General features: G+C 32.9%; 1 protein-coding gene across 4 annotated transcripts in view; it reads left to right on the top strand.

Annotated features, from left to right (window-relative positions):
- Window positions 1-15,547, top strand: part of LOC148309167 (uncharacterized) — a 308,399-nt gene that overhangs the window by 235,483 nt on the left and 57,369 nt on the right. For all 4 annotated transcript variants that reach the window (XM_088260563.1, XM_088260565.1, XM_088260562.1 and 1 more), the window contains exon 2: window positions 8,696-8,743. The gene's annotated coding sequence lies outside the window, so the exon portion shown is untranslated. The remainder of the gene's footprint in view (window positions 1-8,695; window positions 8,744-15,547) is intronic.

Raw genomic sequence — 15,547 nt, 5'->3', positions numbered from 1 at the left:
AATGTCTAATGAAGCAAAGTAAATATACCTATATATTGATAACAGTACTTTCGCTTTCATGAATCCCGAGACGGCATTGATTTCAATATATGCTGATCAAACAAATATATACATGCAATTATATCACAAAAGCTCAAACTCTAAGATAATTTTTATTTTATTCTTAACATATCTAAACCGGTAAAAACTATTGAAACGTTACTTAAAAATATACTTTTATGTATCGTATTATTTTTTAAATGAAGTAAAAGTCCTAGTACTAAAATGTTCTTAAGTCTCGTGGCAGTTAAAATGTCAAAAAATATAATGAATTGTAATAAATAATATCTCTCATTTGTTTTTTTTGATTGGTAAACTAATGTACCTAAACATTAACAAATATAGACTTAAAATAATATATTTATTGATTCGGCATTAACTTTGTGGAAGAACATGTTGAACAGTTTTCGAAACTGGTCGTTTATATAAATAAAACTCATTAAAGTGGTATAATCAAGTGTTTAATTTTAAAAATAAAAAAGGACTCAAAATAACATCAAATAGTTAATACATAAAAAAATAATTTCATTCATGAATGCAATACGATCGTAATCATCACAAATATGAAAAAAATCCTGTGAATGCTTTTGAAGAAAAATCTCAAGAATTTTCTCATCGCATTACCCAACATCAACAAAAACCGTGGGCCGCGTAACATGGTTATGTTTTGAAGGTTGAAGATTCCAGTTCGGTGTGATTCTGAAGTAACATTGAGAATACAATGTATCGAACTTGTGGAAAATGAAACCGCTTGTAATTGAGATAAATTCAATACATGAATAAGAATATAAGTGTAATTTTCGATAAATACAATCATTATTATTATAACTTACTTTATTTATATAACTTACTGGTTTCGCCACAGTGCGAAATGAAACTCAAAAAAAATAATTATTCGAAGGACCAGTCTTATATTATTAACAATAAGACGACGATTCTACAAGATAGAAATATTTAGATCGATTTGGAGTCGTGATACTCTCCCGAGTTAGTTCGATGATTTATGCTCGAACTTTCAAGTACCAAGGGAAGGCGAGTTCGATAAATATCAAATAGCACGTATGAATAAAGAACTAACCTTTTATTCTTATATTTGGTCTTGATCCAGCGCTGGGATCAGGGCGATTCTCTCTTGATGGTGGTGATGGGGTCACAAAATACAGCGAGGTATTCACAACAATTCAATATATACAGCGAGGTATACACAACAATTCAATATATAGAGCGCCCGCGTGAAGGGTCAAATTGCAACTGTTTTTTACTTTTTGTTTTCTTTTGTCTTGTATTCGGGCAGTCGGGCGTCGTTCGAAATTCAAAACGTACTACCGATAAGTACCGGCCAAACCATGCCCCCCGCCTTGGAAGTTCCTAGAGCTTCCGAAACCGTCGACGCAAACCGAAAGAACCACGAACTCCAAAACGATCAAACACGAATGTTGAAGAGAGAGAAATAATATGGAAAAATACTTAAATAAAGGGATAATTAAATAATTCATTTCAATTTGAACCATAAGAGGTTTGAGGTAATTCTCTCAACACTTTCACTTGTTCGGAAACGTCCAATTCAATACAATTGGAAACTTAATGCAAAAACAAACAAACAAAAGAAAAACTGAGATAAAAAAATGCAAAAAAATAGATAAACAAACTACTATTGATTTGGAATTGGACACAGTTTAACAACTGGCCTTTTGAAGCTGGTGGTTTGGGTTCTGACCAAAGCCACTCTGGCAATACCATCGGTGCCAGGGTATAATTCTTCTATTCTTCCTAGAGGCCAACGTAAAGGAGGGATGTCGTCTTGTATAATTAGAACTAAAGTACCCACAGTTACCGGGTGATCGGGTGTACGCCACTTTTGGCGCACTTGCAATGTATGCAAGTATTCCAACCTCCACTTTTTCCAATATTCTTGGACTAAACTGTCTAATAACCGTTTACGATAACCTAGACTATAACTGTTTGTTTCCAAGGCCGGAAGAGATTGCAAAGGTGTAGACATGAGAAAGTGGGCGGGAGTAAGGACTTCCGGATGAGGTTCGCCCGATAACACACAAAGGGGTCTAGAATTGAGGAGAGCCTCTATCTGTACTAATACCGTAAGGAGTTCTTCATAAGTCAGTAATTGACTTCCTATTACTCTATATAAGTGTGATTTGAAACTCTTAATATTTGACTCCCAGATTCCACCAAAATGTGGACTATGAGGTGGAATTAATTTCCATTCTATACGACGCTTAAGCATTTCTTTGCTTATAATATTGTGGTATTCCTGCGATACGGTTAACTTATAAATATCTTCTAACTGTGCCTTAGCTCCAATAAAATTTGTACCATTATCTGAGTACAAACATGATACAGGTCCTCTTCGCGACAAAAAACGTTTGAACGCGGCTAAGAAAGTATCGGAGGATAAGTCCGAAGCAAGTTCAATATGTACGGCCTTAGTTGTTAAGCAAATAAAAAGACACAGATAAGCCTTTTGAGAACGTTGTCCGCGCTTTCTAGTGAGAGTAATGTTTAGAGGACCCGCGTAATCAACACCTGTGTGGACAAAAGCTTTTGCCTCCTGTATCCGATATGATGGAAGATCAGCCATTTTCGGAGTTGGATGTGACGGAGACATGCGGAAGCAGGCATTGCATTTATTTACTCGCCCTCTAATGACGCTTCTGGCAGAAAGAATCCAAAATCTTTGGCGCAGGATAGACATAAGGAGTCCCGATCCCGTATGTAAGTGAAATTTGTGGTACCGATCTATTATTAAATCGACCACATGGTCTCGTTTTGGAAGAAGCGCTGGGTGTTTGGTTTCAAAAGGAAGATCTGCTTTGGATAATCTTCCTTCAATGCGTAAAATACCTTCTTCGTCTATAAAGGGACTCAGACGTTTCAACTGTTTTGATATGACCTGAGACCCCTTTAATTGGCTTATTTCGTCTGAAAAATGCAAGCTTTGGACCGCTCTAATAACCACCTTCTCAGCTTCTATCAAATCTGAGACTGTAACTGTCACCGAACGAGGTAACCGTTTTAAAAAACGTAAACAATATACAATTATACGAAGAAGCCTGTCCCAACACGAGACTCTTTTAGACAATTCGTAAAACTCCAAACAATTATTAACGAATGTATTCGTTGTTAGAAAAACTTTAGAACGTTTGTATTCCAATTTTTTATCTTCGGATTCTTCAAAGGAAAATTTATTTATAGGCCACGTAGAGCAATCTTCCCTAGCCCACGGTGGACCGTTTAACCACAGAGGGTGGTCAATTAATTGCGCGGGTGTCAACCCGCGAGATATACAGTCGCTTGGATTTTGCTTACCATTGATATGGTAAAAATATTTGGGATCAAGAAGTTCTTGAATCTTGGTGATCCTATTTGCGACGAATGTGTCAAAACGATGTGGTGATGAGTGAGTCCAGTGTAGAGCGACTGTCGAGTCACTAAAGGCATATATATTTTTTACTGTACACCTTGAGGAAATTGTATCGATGACGAATTTAATAAGCTTTGCTAATAATAAGACTGCGCAAAGTTCTAATCGAGCTAAAGACACAATTTTGAGTGGAGCTACACGACTCTTGGCTAGAATTAGACTTATTTTATTGGGATTATTTGGAACTTCTATGCACGTATAAACACAGGCGCCGTACGCGCGTTCGCTGGCGTCTGCAAACCCTAATATGTTTAAAGTACATAATTCCGATTCGAAGCCTAAAAATCGAGGTAATTTAAATCCTTTTAGCAGAGGCAATTCTTTTAAGAACTTTTGCCAGGTAGTTTTTATTTCCTCAGGTGGCAATTCATCCCACCCTAACTTACGAATCCATAAAGCTTTGATTAATAATTTCGCATATAAGATTACTGGAGAACAATAGCCATTGATGTCCCACAACTTTGCCACCGTTGACAACATTGTGCGTTTGGTACATTTAGGTATTGGGCTACATTTTACAGAAACTGTTAAAACATCTTCCTTAGGACACCAATCTAATCCGAGAATCTTAAGGTTATCCTCTTCATTGTCAAATTTAACTTTACTAGTTAAACGATTACTTTCCGGAATAGCATTCATTACTTCCGCCGAGTTGCTTACAAATTTAACTAATTCAAAACCTCCTAATTTGAAAAGTTCAATTAGACTTAGCGCCAACTTAACACCTTCTTCCGTTGTGCAAGTGGACGTGCCTAAATCGTCCATATAAAAATCTTCGGACGCGATTTTGGCAGCGTATGGATATTTATCATGTTCATCTTTAGCTAGCTGCTTTACGGTACGCATAGCTAAGTAAGGACTACATCTCAAACCGAAGCACACGCGATTAAACTGGTACATCTTTATTACGTCATCAGTTTTAAATTTATACAGGATATTGAGAAAACGACGATCTTCAGGACGTACAATTAAATTTAGAAACATTTGCTTGATATCCGCGCTGAGTGCAATTGGAAATAATCTGAATTTTAGAATAACGGCGGGTAATTCTGCTTGTAAATTAGGACCTGGATGTAAACAATCATTCAGAGAAAGACCCGACGTAGTCACCTGACTGGCATTTAGGACAACTCTAAGTTTTGTAGTGAGTTTGTCCGCTCGTTGAACTCCGTGATGAGGTATGACATAAAATGGCTCGTTAGAATTACTAAGTGGTATGGGAGAAATAAATTTATTTTCGAGATATTCTTCCATGACCTTATCATAGTCACGACGCAGAGTGTCATTTTGATTAATTTTGCGTTCTAACTTCTGATAGCGAAGTGTCGCAGTTGTAAGTGAATCTCCTAAACAAGATGGATCTCTATTAAAGGGTAGTGCTGTGACGTAGCGCCCAGTGCTATCCCGATGTATGTTTGATTTATAAAATTCTTCACACTGTTTTTCCTCAGATGAAAAACTTGGTTTTTCACTCGAAGGTGCTTCTTCTAATGTCCAAAATCTGGATACTAGTGTCTCAATTGATTCCTTAGAAGTAGTCAAAAAATTATGAATAGGAGGACGAGTATCGTCCTTATCGTAACTTATCAAAGAATTGGCCGAACCTACAATTATAAACCCAAATGCGGTCTCTATAGCGTCTGGGTTTCCTGGCGGTCCACGTATTCTTTTATCTCGCAGAATTTCAGTAAAGACTTCAGCACCCAGTAATATGTCTACTGGTCTTGAAATGTGGAAGTCTCTGTCGGCTAAGGACAAGTCTTTTAAATAGTTGAGAGATGAGGTATTAATCTCGGAAACTGGAAGGTTATCGGTTATCTTATTTAAAACTAGTGGTTGAATACTTAAATTATAACTAGGATCATACCGCGATTTTAAAATTAAATTTGTTACACCGTGGATTGGTTGCGAAGTATTTCCTATTCCACTAACATTATAGTTAGTTTGATTGTTGTAGTAATGTAGCCCTAATTTTTTACAACTCTGTTTAGAGATAAAATGATTTTGAGAACCCATATCCACGAGAAGGCGGGCGGGTCTAGTGGTGCCATTTTTACAGATAATGTCTACAATAGCGGTACCTAATAAAACTGTGTGCGAGTTTTGCACATTCTTTATGTCCGTAGACATATTCATACTACAAAAGGTCTTTGTATTGTTAAGATTAGTACCCGAAGTCGAAGGTTGATTTGAAAGTATATTTGTAGGGTTTTCGTAAAAATGCAAAAGAGAGTGGTGTTTTAAATTACATTTTTTACACCTAAAAGAAGATTCACATTTGAATGAAATATGTTTAAAACTTAAACAATTGAAACAAGCGTTGTTCTCTTTAATGAAACCGTATCGTTCCCTAGAATCCAGTTTGATAAATTCTGGGCACCAGCTGATATGGTTGTGTTCTACAGACGAGCAAAATTGGCAAGAGGATTTTTTGTTATTATTAACAACAAATGAGCGTGGAGTAGTGCCCTTTCTATTCTGAACCTTTTCGAAATGTACTCTTTTTTCGCTTGCGTTTAACGATGTATCGACTCTTTCGAGTACTTTAACATGATGACGTATGAATTCTACAAAATCTGAGCATAAAGGAATCTCCTTGTCTCTTACTGACATTTCGAAATTTTGAACTAATTGACAGTCTATCTTTTTAAGTCCCAGGTGCAAGAATATGAAATCAGCTAATTCTACGATATCTAACCCTTTTAACGCAACCATAGATGAATGAAATTGCTCCATGAAATCATTTAACTGACCCGGATGATTGGAAACTAATTTCATATTGATGATTTTATTTAAGTACATCGTCGCTAAAGCTCTTTTATCTTGATATTTTTTAAGTAAAGATTGCCAAATTATTCTATAATTAGTTTCGTTTGGTATTATTCCCGCAAACACAGTTAAGGCTCTTCCTTCTAAATTTCCTACAAGATATTGAACTCTCTGGGAATCATGCAATTTGTTATTATTGTGGATATTCTGTTTAAATGATTCATAAAACCTCGACCAATTTTCTGGGTTACCGTCGAATGATGGTAATTGTATCGGTGGCAATTTACAAATATTAGGTTGCGGTGTTGTATTGGACGACTCGAGTTCAGAATTTTTTGTCATCCTTGTAAGTGTGTCTTTAACAAAATAAAACTTCCTTTTGAAAACTGTCAAGCTCTCAAAGTTCGGTTGAAAATCTGGATTTAACTTCATTTGCAACACGTTTTCATTATCACATAAGTTTTTAAATTCGGAAAAAAGATTGTCAATTTCCGATGCCTGTACTCTAAATTCTTGTGTAATTCGCGTTTCTTTTTGACTTTGATAAACATGTTGAGCTTGCTTATGCAGCTCTTCGATTTCCGCCAAAATATAATCTTTTTTTGCTATCGCCAATTTAAGTTGTATTTCATCATTCATGTTTACGTAATGCTTATTGCAGTAGCAATATTATCAAAGGGAAACAAATTCACAAGGAATTTAAATATCGAATTTAGTATTGACACCAAATCCGAAACGCTCGCAATCGTAAATAGGTACGCTAGTAATCGTAAATATGTAAATCCGGTTCGATAGGACCAAAAATGGTTTCGCCACAGTGCGAAATGAAACTCAAAAAAAATAATTATTCGAAGGACCAGTCTTATATTATTAACAATAAGACGACGATTCTACAAGATAGAAATATTTAGATCGATTTGGAGTCGTGATACTCTCCCGAGTTAGTTCGATGATTTATGCTCGAACTTTCAAGTACCAAGGGAAGGCGAGTTCGATAAATATCAAATAGCACGTATGAATAAAGAACTAACCTTTTATTCTTATATTTGGTCTTGATCCAGCGCTGGGATCAGGGCGATTCTCTCTTGATGGTGGTGATGGGGTCACAAAATACAGCGAGGTATTCACAACAATTCAATATATACAGCGAGGTATACACAACAATTCAATATATAGAGCGCCCGCGTGAAGGGTCAAATTGCAACTGTTTTTTACTTTTTGTTTTCTTTTGTCTTGTATTCGGGCAGTCGGGCGTCGTTCGAAATTCAAAACGTACTACCGATAAGTACCGGCCAAACCACTTACCATGAATGAAGTAATAAAGGGGCTGAATATTATCACGTCCTCCCCACTCGCTACACCATTTACGATTATATGTTTTGATTTGAAAGTAGTGTTGGTATTTTGAATATCAAACAATGCCTTAAAATTTTATCTGTGTTTTTTTAAGACAGTTACTGCCTTTCATAAAAGTCAAACAAAGTATATGTCTATCAAGACAGTTCACTTATTTCCCTTTTATAAAATATTTTGAGCCTCGAATCAATATAAAATAAACAAAAAATATAATTCTTATAGATATTTCAACCACATTACCCTGGACTAGTACGTGAAGCCGAGGGCTGATCGGCTTTCCTTCGTGTTAACGATCAAGATTGTGTTTATATAATACACTGTGTTTATATAATGCGGTGCCCTATGCACCATTGGGGTGCGGATAAGGGTTTGAATTGAATTGAATATTTCAACAACAAGAATACTGATACAGGAATATCACAGTTTGGACATTCACAGGACTTTCGGCCAATAGTTAGTAATTATTTTACGCACAACATTCTAACAAGTTCAATCAAATATAAGTGTATAAAGATTTAAACGTTTACAAAATATTGTAAACATTTAATTAACAAGGTTTTAATCTAAAATTTGAAAAAAACTTTACAAAAATAGATATCAATACACTCATTGAAGTATTTAAGTATGCTGTATATTTTATTTATGTTTAAAAAAAACATTTTCAAGACATAAAAATAATTAAAAATGCGATTTAAGTAATTTCACTATTATTATTGTCCTTATTTGAAAGATATTTTATTATTTACAATGTGTGTGATGATCAGTTTATAGCATGTTCTTTGGTACTAATCGTCATATGAATTTTTATTGACAATGGAAAGGATTTCCGCTTGGAATATTTTATTCAATTTACCTACCCACACAAAGATGAGGTCTGTTTGTGTGGGTATATCCTGTGATTAACTTCGTATAATCATCCAACTTCCCATACTGTCATTTTTATTAAAATATGTCTTTATTTATTTTAAATATGCATTAGATTCATAAAAGCATTTTGACTTTTTAAATGTATAAAGTATTATACTTTAAAAATGTATGTAATTTATAAGGATGTGCATTTTACTAAAGATAATTTTTCTTTTGTTCTAGATATGAAGCCAAACGGACGGATTCTAAAATGTTCCAGAACTAACAAAGGTAAGTTCAGAATAATTTCTCTAATGAAATCCTCTAAAAAATTATATTATTTATGCATTTAGGTATTGATGAGTTTTATAAAGTAAAGATTAAAAAATCTATAAATGGCATTATTTTTTATTCTAAATTATAATGCAAAATTAACTATGATATCGATAACTCATTTTTAATATGCTGATATAAGTTTCAAAAATCTGAACGCAGTAAGAGCAACTTTTACTTGCATATCGCTCACTCCTTTCAAAAACGTCATAAATCAAAAATCGTCAATTTTCAGTTGTGCATGTTTTCGGAATGCCTAAAAAATGTACTATATCCCGGCAAACGTGGCATATTTTTAACTTAATTTTTACCCGCTACAGGGCAGAAAACGCATTGCAAATGCATTTTTTAATTATTTAAAAAAAAAAAAAAAAATCAAATGGAGAAAAAGCCTTCAGGTTGTACCTAAAAAGATCTGTTGCACAGAAAGAAGTTCAATAAGTGGCTTGATATTTATTTTTAATACATTGTGGAATATTTTTAAACTTTAAAAACGTTGACGTAAACTGAAAAATCATGTTTTTTGATTTATGATGTTCTTGAAAGGAGTGAGCGATATGTACATATTCGTGAGGCATATTTTTCCGTTATGCAGAATAAATAAAAATCTAACGATAATTCCATATAAAAATATTATTTATTGTTCAACTAAATGTTCGGTTTGACATTAATCTTACACAACTGTTTTTTGTTTGTTAACTACATAATTTAACAAATTAATTTAAAAAAAACATGCTCATATGTACTAACGTTTTAAAATAGGTGCTCATAATTAAAATGTTTTGTGCTGGACTTTTGAGGGTATTGAAAAAAAAATCGTATAAAAATTTAAAATCCAATATCATTGAAAGGTTTTACTTTGAATTTCCAATTAATGTGTCAAAGAGTCGCTTCACTGAAAAAAGGTATGAACTCGTGTGCTTTAATATGCCACCCCGTCATTCTGATAAATGTTTTTATCGCCCCTTTATTGCTGATTTATTTAACAAACCCTTATGGAAAGTCTATTTACAAAATAGGCTCGAGCCATTCAAATTTCCAAGCACTTAAATTTTCTTGCCTACAGTAATTTACACAACAACAAAAAAACGATATTCTTTGTGAAGTATATTAGAAAGCTTAAGTTATTTTTCAGAAGTAACCTTCTATTGTGTGAGTCATAATTAAGTTAACGATCAAATGGTAACGCCATTTGAGTATTTCTAAGTCCGATTTCTTTTTTAGTAAAGTACAGAAATGAAGCGTTTTTGTTATGAGCGATATGCGACAAAAAGCGAGCAGAAATGCTTGAGTTTTCTCATTACCATTTTGCGTCATACGATTCGTGCACGTGTCATCACGAAATTCGGTGGCATTAAATGGCCACTTGGCCACCCAGATCTACCCATTTGACATCGCCAGATTTTTTATATTGGTAGGTACTATCTGAAAAGTATGGTGTATGTCAATAGTTCATAGGTAATCTGAGCTTATACTTCAATATTTAAACTCCATTAATGCTTGAAGTGGCCTTCACTGGATATTTTTTTACACATTTACAATTTATTTGAAGAGAATCAATATCAATATCAAATCGATAGAAAGACATTTAAATTTTTAATACAATTTTATTTTTGTTACTGAGTTATTCAACAAATCAATCATTCTTTTCTTAATGGCTCATTCTAAAATTACCAAAGCTTTTTATTAATAAATGCTATAGTATAAATACTTCAGTTTTAAGTGAATTAGATATAAGATAGAAGAATAAATGATGTCATAGGCTCGATTTTTTACAGGTTCACCAAAATAATTCAGTTTTAATGTGAGACCTGAAATGTGGAGACCATAAAAATATATAAATAATAATATTTTTCTTAAATTTAATTTCCGTCTCAAATTTCAAACAAATACATATATTCGGGTACTTAACATACTTGAATATTGATTTTAACGTTTATATGCGTTAATAGTATTGATCTAAATTATATTAATTTGATTGACGTTTTATTAAGCCTTTTTTAACCCCATTGAATTATTTTTAATAATTTAAAGAAAAATTATGGTGGACGCTTCTTGTTTAATATACATGGATATTATTTAATTCATTAAAATATCATTCCACTTCTTTAAAAAAGTTTTTGTTTTTTTAGTACGTTTTTATATTTTAGAAATTAAGGACAAAGTATGATGGAAAGTATTCATTTTATGTTCACGAAAATTCCAATTGCTTCTTGGAGCTCGTAGCCATATCGTTACGGGATAATGACCTTAAAGGTACCATTAAGTACCTGCAATACATTACGGTATGTAGAGTATATTATGAAGGAATCGCGTGACGGCAGTAAGGTTGAATTTTCTAACTTAACAGTTAAGGTACTAAAGTTTTTTCGATAAGGAAATCAAAACAGCTCTTGTCGGGCGGTTCAACGTCTATATTAAACAAAGTTTATAATTATTACTTTTTTAATGAGATAACATGCTAGCTTTCCATTTATTGCGCTTATCACTTGGTTGTTTAGTAATAGTAAGAATACGAGTATATGTTTAGGTGAAATAGGTCTAATAAGTCATAAAACTTATAAATTTTACAATATATTGTAGCATTAAAAACAAAAGTTTTTGTATTTAAACATTGGATTTAATTCCCGAGGGCGATGTATCAAATTATATCTTAAATTTAAAAAATTTGAGATTTTTTTAAATATTAAAGTCTGAGTATTTCCAGGGTCCAGCATGATCTTGCAATGGCTGTCTTAAGTGATTACTTTATAATTATATTATATTACATTATAGCTTTTGTTGAAATTCTTTATTGTCTCATTTTTTCGACGATACGCAATTGACAATACATAAAAGAGGTAGATATAATAATAAAAATAATAAAACCCTTATCCGCACCCCAATGGTGCATAGGGCACTGCGTCATATAAACGCAGTGTTATCTTGATCGTTTACACATGAAGGAAAGGTGATCAGCCCTCCGCTTCAGGTACCAGTCCAGGGTACTATTGAATAAATATGACAGTGAAAAAAATCACATATATTTATTTTACCCCCCTTGGGAATTGAACCCGGGACCTCCAGAACGGTAGCCGAGCATGCTGACCATTACACTACGGAGGCGGACGAATATAGATAAACATTATATTAACAATCGCTTTCGTATCTCAGTTAAAACTCACGAAAATGCCATATATTGAGATTTTTATGAAGTGAATAGCTTTTTTCTGACCATAGACAATAATTATTCAGGATTTTCGTTAATTTCACCTTTTATTTAATAGTTAACGGAATATTATTCTTGTGTATGTATTAAAATTTGACCAGTGGATTATTAATACTTTTTTTTAGTTATGCATTTGATGGTATATATTATGTTTTTATAAATACAAAGCAAAACACGATTTGTGATTCTACTGGTTTTTTTTGTGGGGCGGCTGTCACAAAATTCTTATTCGTTCATTTAGGGTTTCGCTTTATTTATTTTATTTATATAAAGAACTTTTAAAGCAAAACAAAATTATGGTAAATCTTACATAGCATTGAAAACAAATAGTATTTTGTATTGGGGACAAGAAAAAAATCATGTAAAATAGCCTATTTACGTTTCGTGAATCGCGTTTAAATCGAAAAACAAATTTCAAAGTGAATAATAAATCCACGCAAGTTAGGGAAAACACATTAATAATTCTCGGAATTGATTATTCGTCCGACAGATAGTCAGGTACTAGGCAGGCCAGCTAAACCCACCCACCCCCGCCCCCGTGAGCAGCGGCCACATCGACGCGCTTGCAACCCCCACAACTCAAACAGTTTATTAAATATTTAGAACGATTATCGAGACGCGTTTACATAGCATTCAATAATCATCCATAAAACACGACCAATACTAGTTTGATATTTTTTTTACTAAACCATTTATGAATATCCAGAATGAAATATGAATACAATAAACAGTTATGGTTAAATTAAGGACATCGGTATATGCAATACAAACCTGCGAGTACGTTATCAATCTAGTAAATAAATAAATAAATTTGTTTAATTCAAGTCACTTATTTAAAAACAAACTTCATAATTTGAAAACAAACAAAAAATACAAAGTATGTAATGTCTATGTTTTATACATTCAAGTAAAAGTGTTTATTTGAAAAAAGTGTATAAAATGAGGGGTCCATATTTGGAAAATTTCATATTTGTTCGAGAATTTTTACTCAACTATCATTGGTATCATAATTTCAGATTTTTAGATTTTATTTCTTATTTTTAGTTCTTGCTTGGATCAAAATTATCTCATAAATTTCGAGAATATAAATTATCATAGTTGAAAATTTTCAATCATTGTCATTAAGAAAACCAATGATATCATCGTATATATTTTAAAATTAGCCTTTTTTACCTTCTAACAAATTTTTGTTTCGTAAACTATGTAAGGCTTTGTTTAAAATCATAAATAATGTCTTAAATGGGGTATTTTTGTTTTTTTTTATGATGGGGCAATTTTATTAAAGTTTGTTTTTTAAATTTTAAATTATTTATATTTGTATTATTGTATTTCAACTTCTTGCGAATTTGTTGTTTGGCAATATTCATTAACTAAGACATGATTTGACATACTGAAAAATTACACATTATTTAACTTATCATTTTTAGTTCATGTTACATATTAAAACATCAGAGTACTAACTTAAATAAACGGTTAATAATAAAACAATTTAATGTTTTATTTGCATTTTATAACGTTTTCAATTATATATAACTGAAATTATATATTACACATATAATAAAAAGAGTATTTTTTCAACAATTTCGCTACAAATTTGACTCAATTTTCGGGAAAAAAGTATCAAAATAAATCGAGTTTAATGCCAGAAATAAATGGTAGGCAATCGCTTTAAAAATCATTATCGCACCTGTTATCAGAGCCTTGGCAACAAACGCATGTTTGGAAAACGCAGCCCGAGGGCTGTGTTTGCCAGAGTGGGGTGGGCGGGCGGGAGTCGGGAGACGCCGGCGCTCGCCGCCCGTCGGTTCCCATGGCCACGACGCCCAAACACACGTCAGCACACGCGACTAAAGCGTCGATTTAACTCCGACATTTCAGGAACTGTGTACATAATATTTGTAGCAAGGGGTTTAATGATCAAATTAATCCACGTGAAATGACTGACAAGTTTTAGAGCGTGCACAAGGGGGTAGTTCAAAATGAAAATATTATTTAGTTCTTCTTCTTCTTCTGCTAGTGTAGGTCTTGTGGCCTGTTTTTAAGAGGGATAAGGCTCCTGCGATGTTGATTCCTAGCTGTTAATCCATCTCTTTGATGGTCTGCCCGGGAGTTGTCTACCTTGGGGATGCATCGCCTTGCAGTGCAATGTGGGGGAGTCTGGATGGTTCCATTCTCTTCACATGCGCATTGCGCATACCATTGTCTTATTCGATATCTTCCCCACTTAACGGCGTCTTAGATTTCGCATATTTCTCTTATCGTAGTGCTCTTTATTCTCATGAAGTTATATTTTTATGTAAGTATAATATAAAATATAATTGGAGCACAGCAGTTTTGCTATTCGTGAGATAACTCGTATTGCAACAAAACTGATGGTGCACAGTCTTATATTAAAAGACGGATCACTTACCTGAAAATATTAACATAAATTCATAAATATAACTATTTACTGTATTGTAAAAAGGTAAATAAAAATATAAACAGTTTATGAAACGCACTCTTCTTCCTTTTTTTAATACAGAAGTAATCAAACATATTATTAGGTTTAAAGAATAAACAACGAAGTTTAACGAAGAATTTAACATTTATAATTAACTTAAAACGTGTAATTCTCTAATCAAAAACAAAATGTAATTCATTTCTTTAAAACATATATTTTATATGTAAATAAATTTCATATTATAAGTAATTTTCTTGGATAAACGTAATAATACCTTTCTTTAAAACACATATTTTATGAATGAATAAATTTAATATTATAAGGAATTTTCTTAGATAAACAACACCATGTACAACCTAGGACCTTCACGTTTGAAATCTCTGGTATTTGTTCCGATTAATAACGGATGTGACTAATACTTTATGCAGATGAAAGTGTGTGAATAATAGTATTTAGTGTTGTTTGCACACATGCAATATATAGAGATTATCTCGACGAAGAGATGGGTGCGTTTCGAAACTGACAAAAATCTCAGTGAGTTGTGATTTTATAACATAATGAGTTTTGATTTCAACTGCTTTTTTTAAATTTTTACACCGGGAACATATAAATAGAACAGCGACTTGATTTTTTTAAAAGCCATTATCACCTTGTATTTGTACTGTTACATAAACATTTCCTGATAAAATCTACAAAGACGTAATCAGATAGGTAGGCTGATTTAAAAAAAAAACTAAATTATGAACCTACTGACTACATTTAGATAACCATCAAAATCACGGGGCAGTATGAAGAATGGAAGGAAAAAAGAGGGTTGAATATAAATCCAAAAAGAAAAGAAAATTAAAGAATCGCGGAATAAAAAGTGTTGTGGGGGTAAGGCTGTTATTAGGAATGTAAATGTGTTTCCTTTCTGAGAAATTTCGTGAAAATACGAAATGGTTTTTAGGAAATTTACATAATTCGTCTAGCCTTTGTAGACCCCTGTTGGCGTGTGGATCAACGTTCAAGTTGGTAGTGATTATTGAAAGTGATTTAAGTAGAGGTTCGTTGTAAGAGGGTATAATATTTTGTACTTATAGATTATTTTTATTGTGATATAGATAATCGAGAG

This window comes from Brachycentrus maculatus, unplaced genomic scaffold (assembly GCF_059751285.1).
Source record: "Brachycentrus maculatus isolate JH-2025_06_01 unplaced genomic scaffold, ASM5975128v1 h1tg000138l, whole genome shotgun sequence".
Classification (NCBI taxonomy): domain Eukaryota; kingdom Metazoa; phylum Arthropoda; class Insecta; order Trichoptera; family Brachycentridae; genus Brachycentrus; species Brachycentrus maculatus.
Note: the sequence above shows the minus strand (reverse complement) of the source record. Positions and strands in the feature narration are given on the sequence as shown.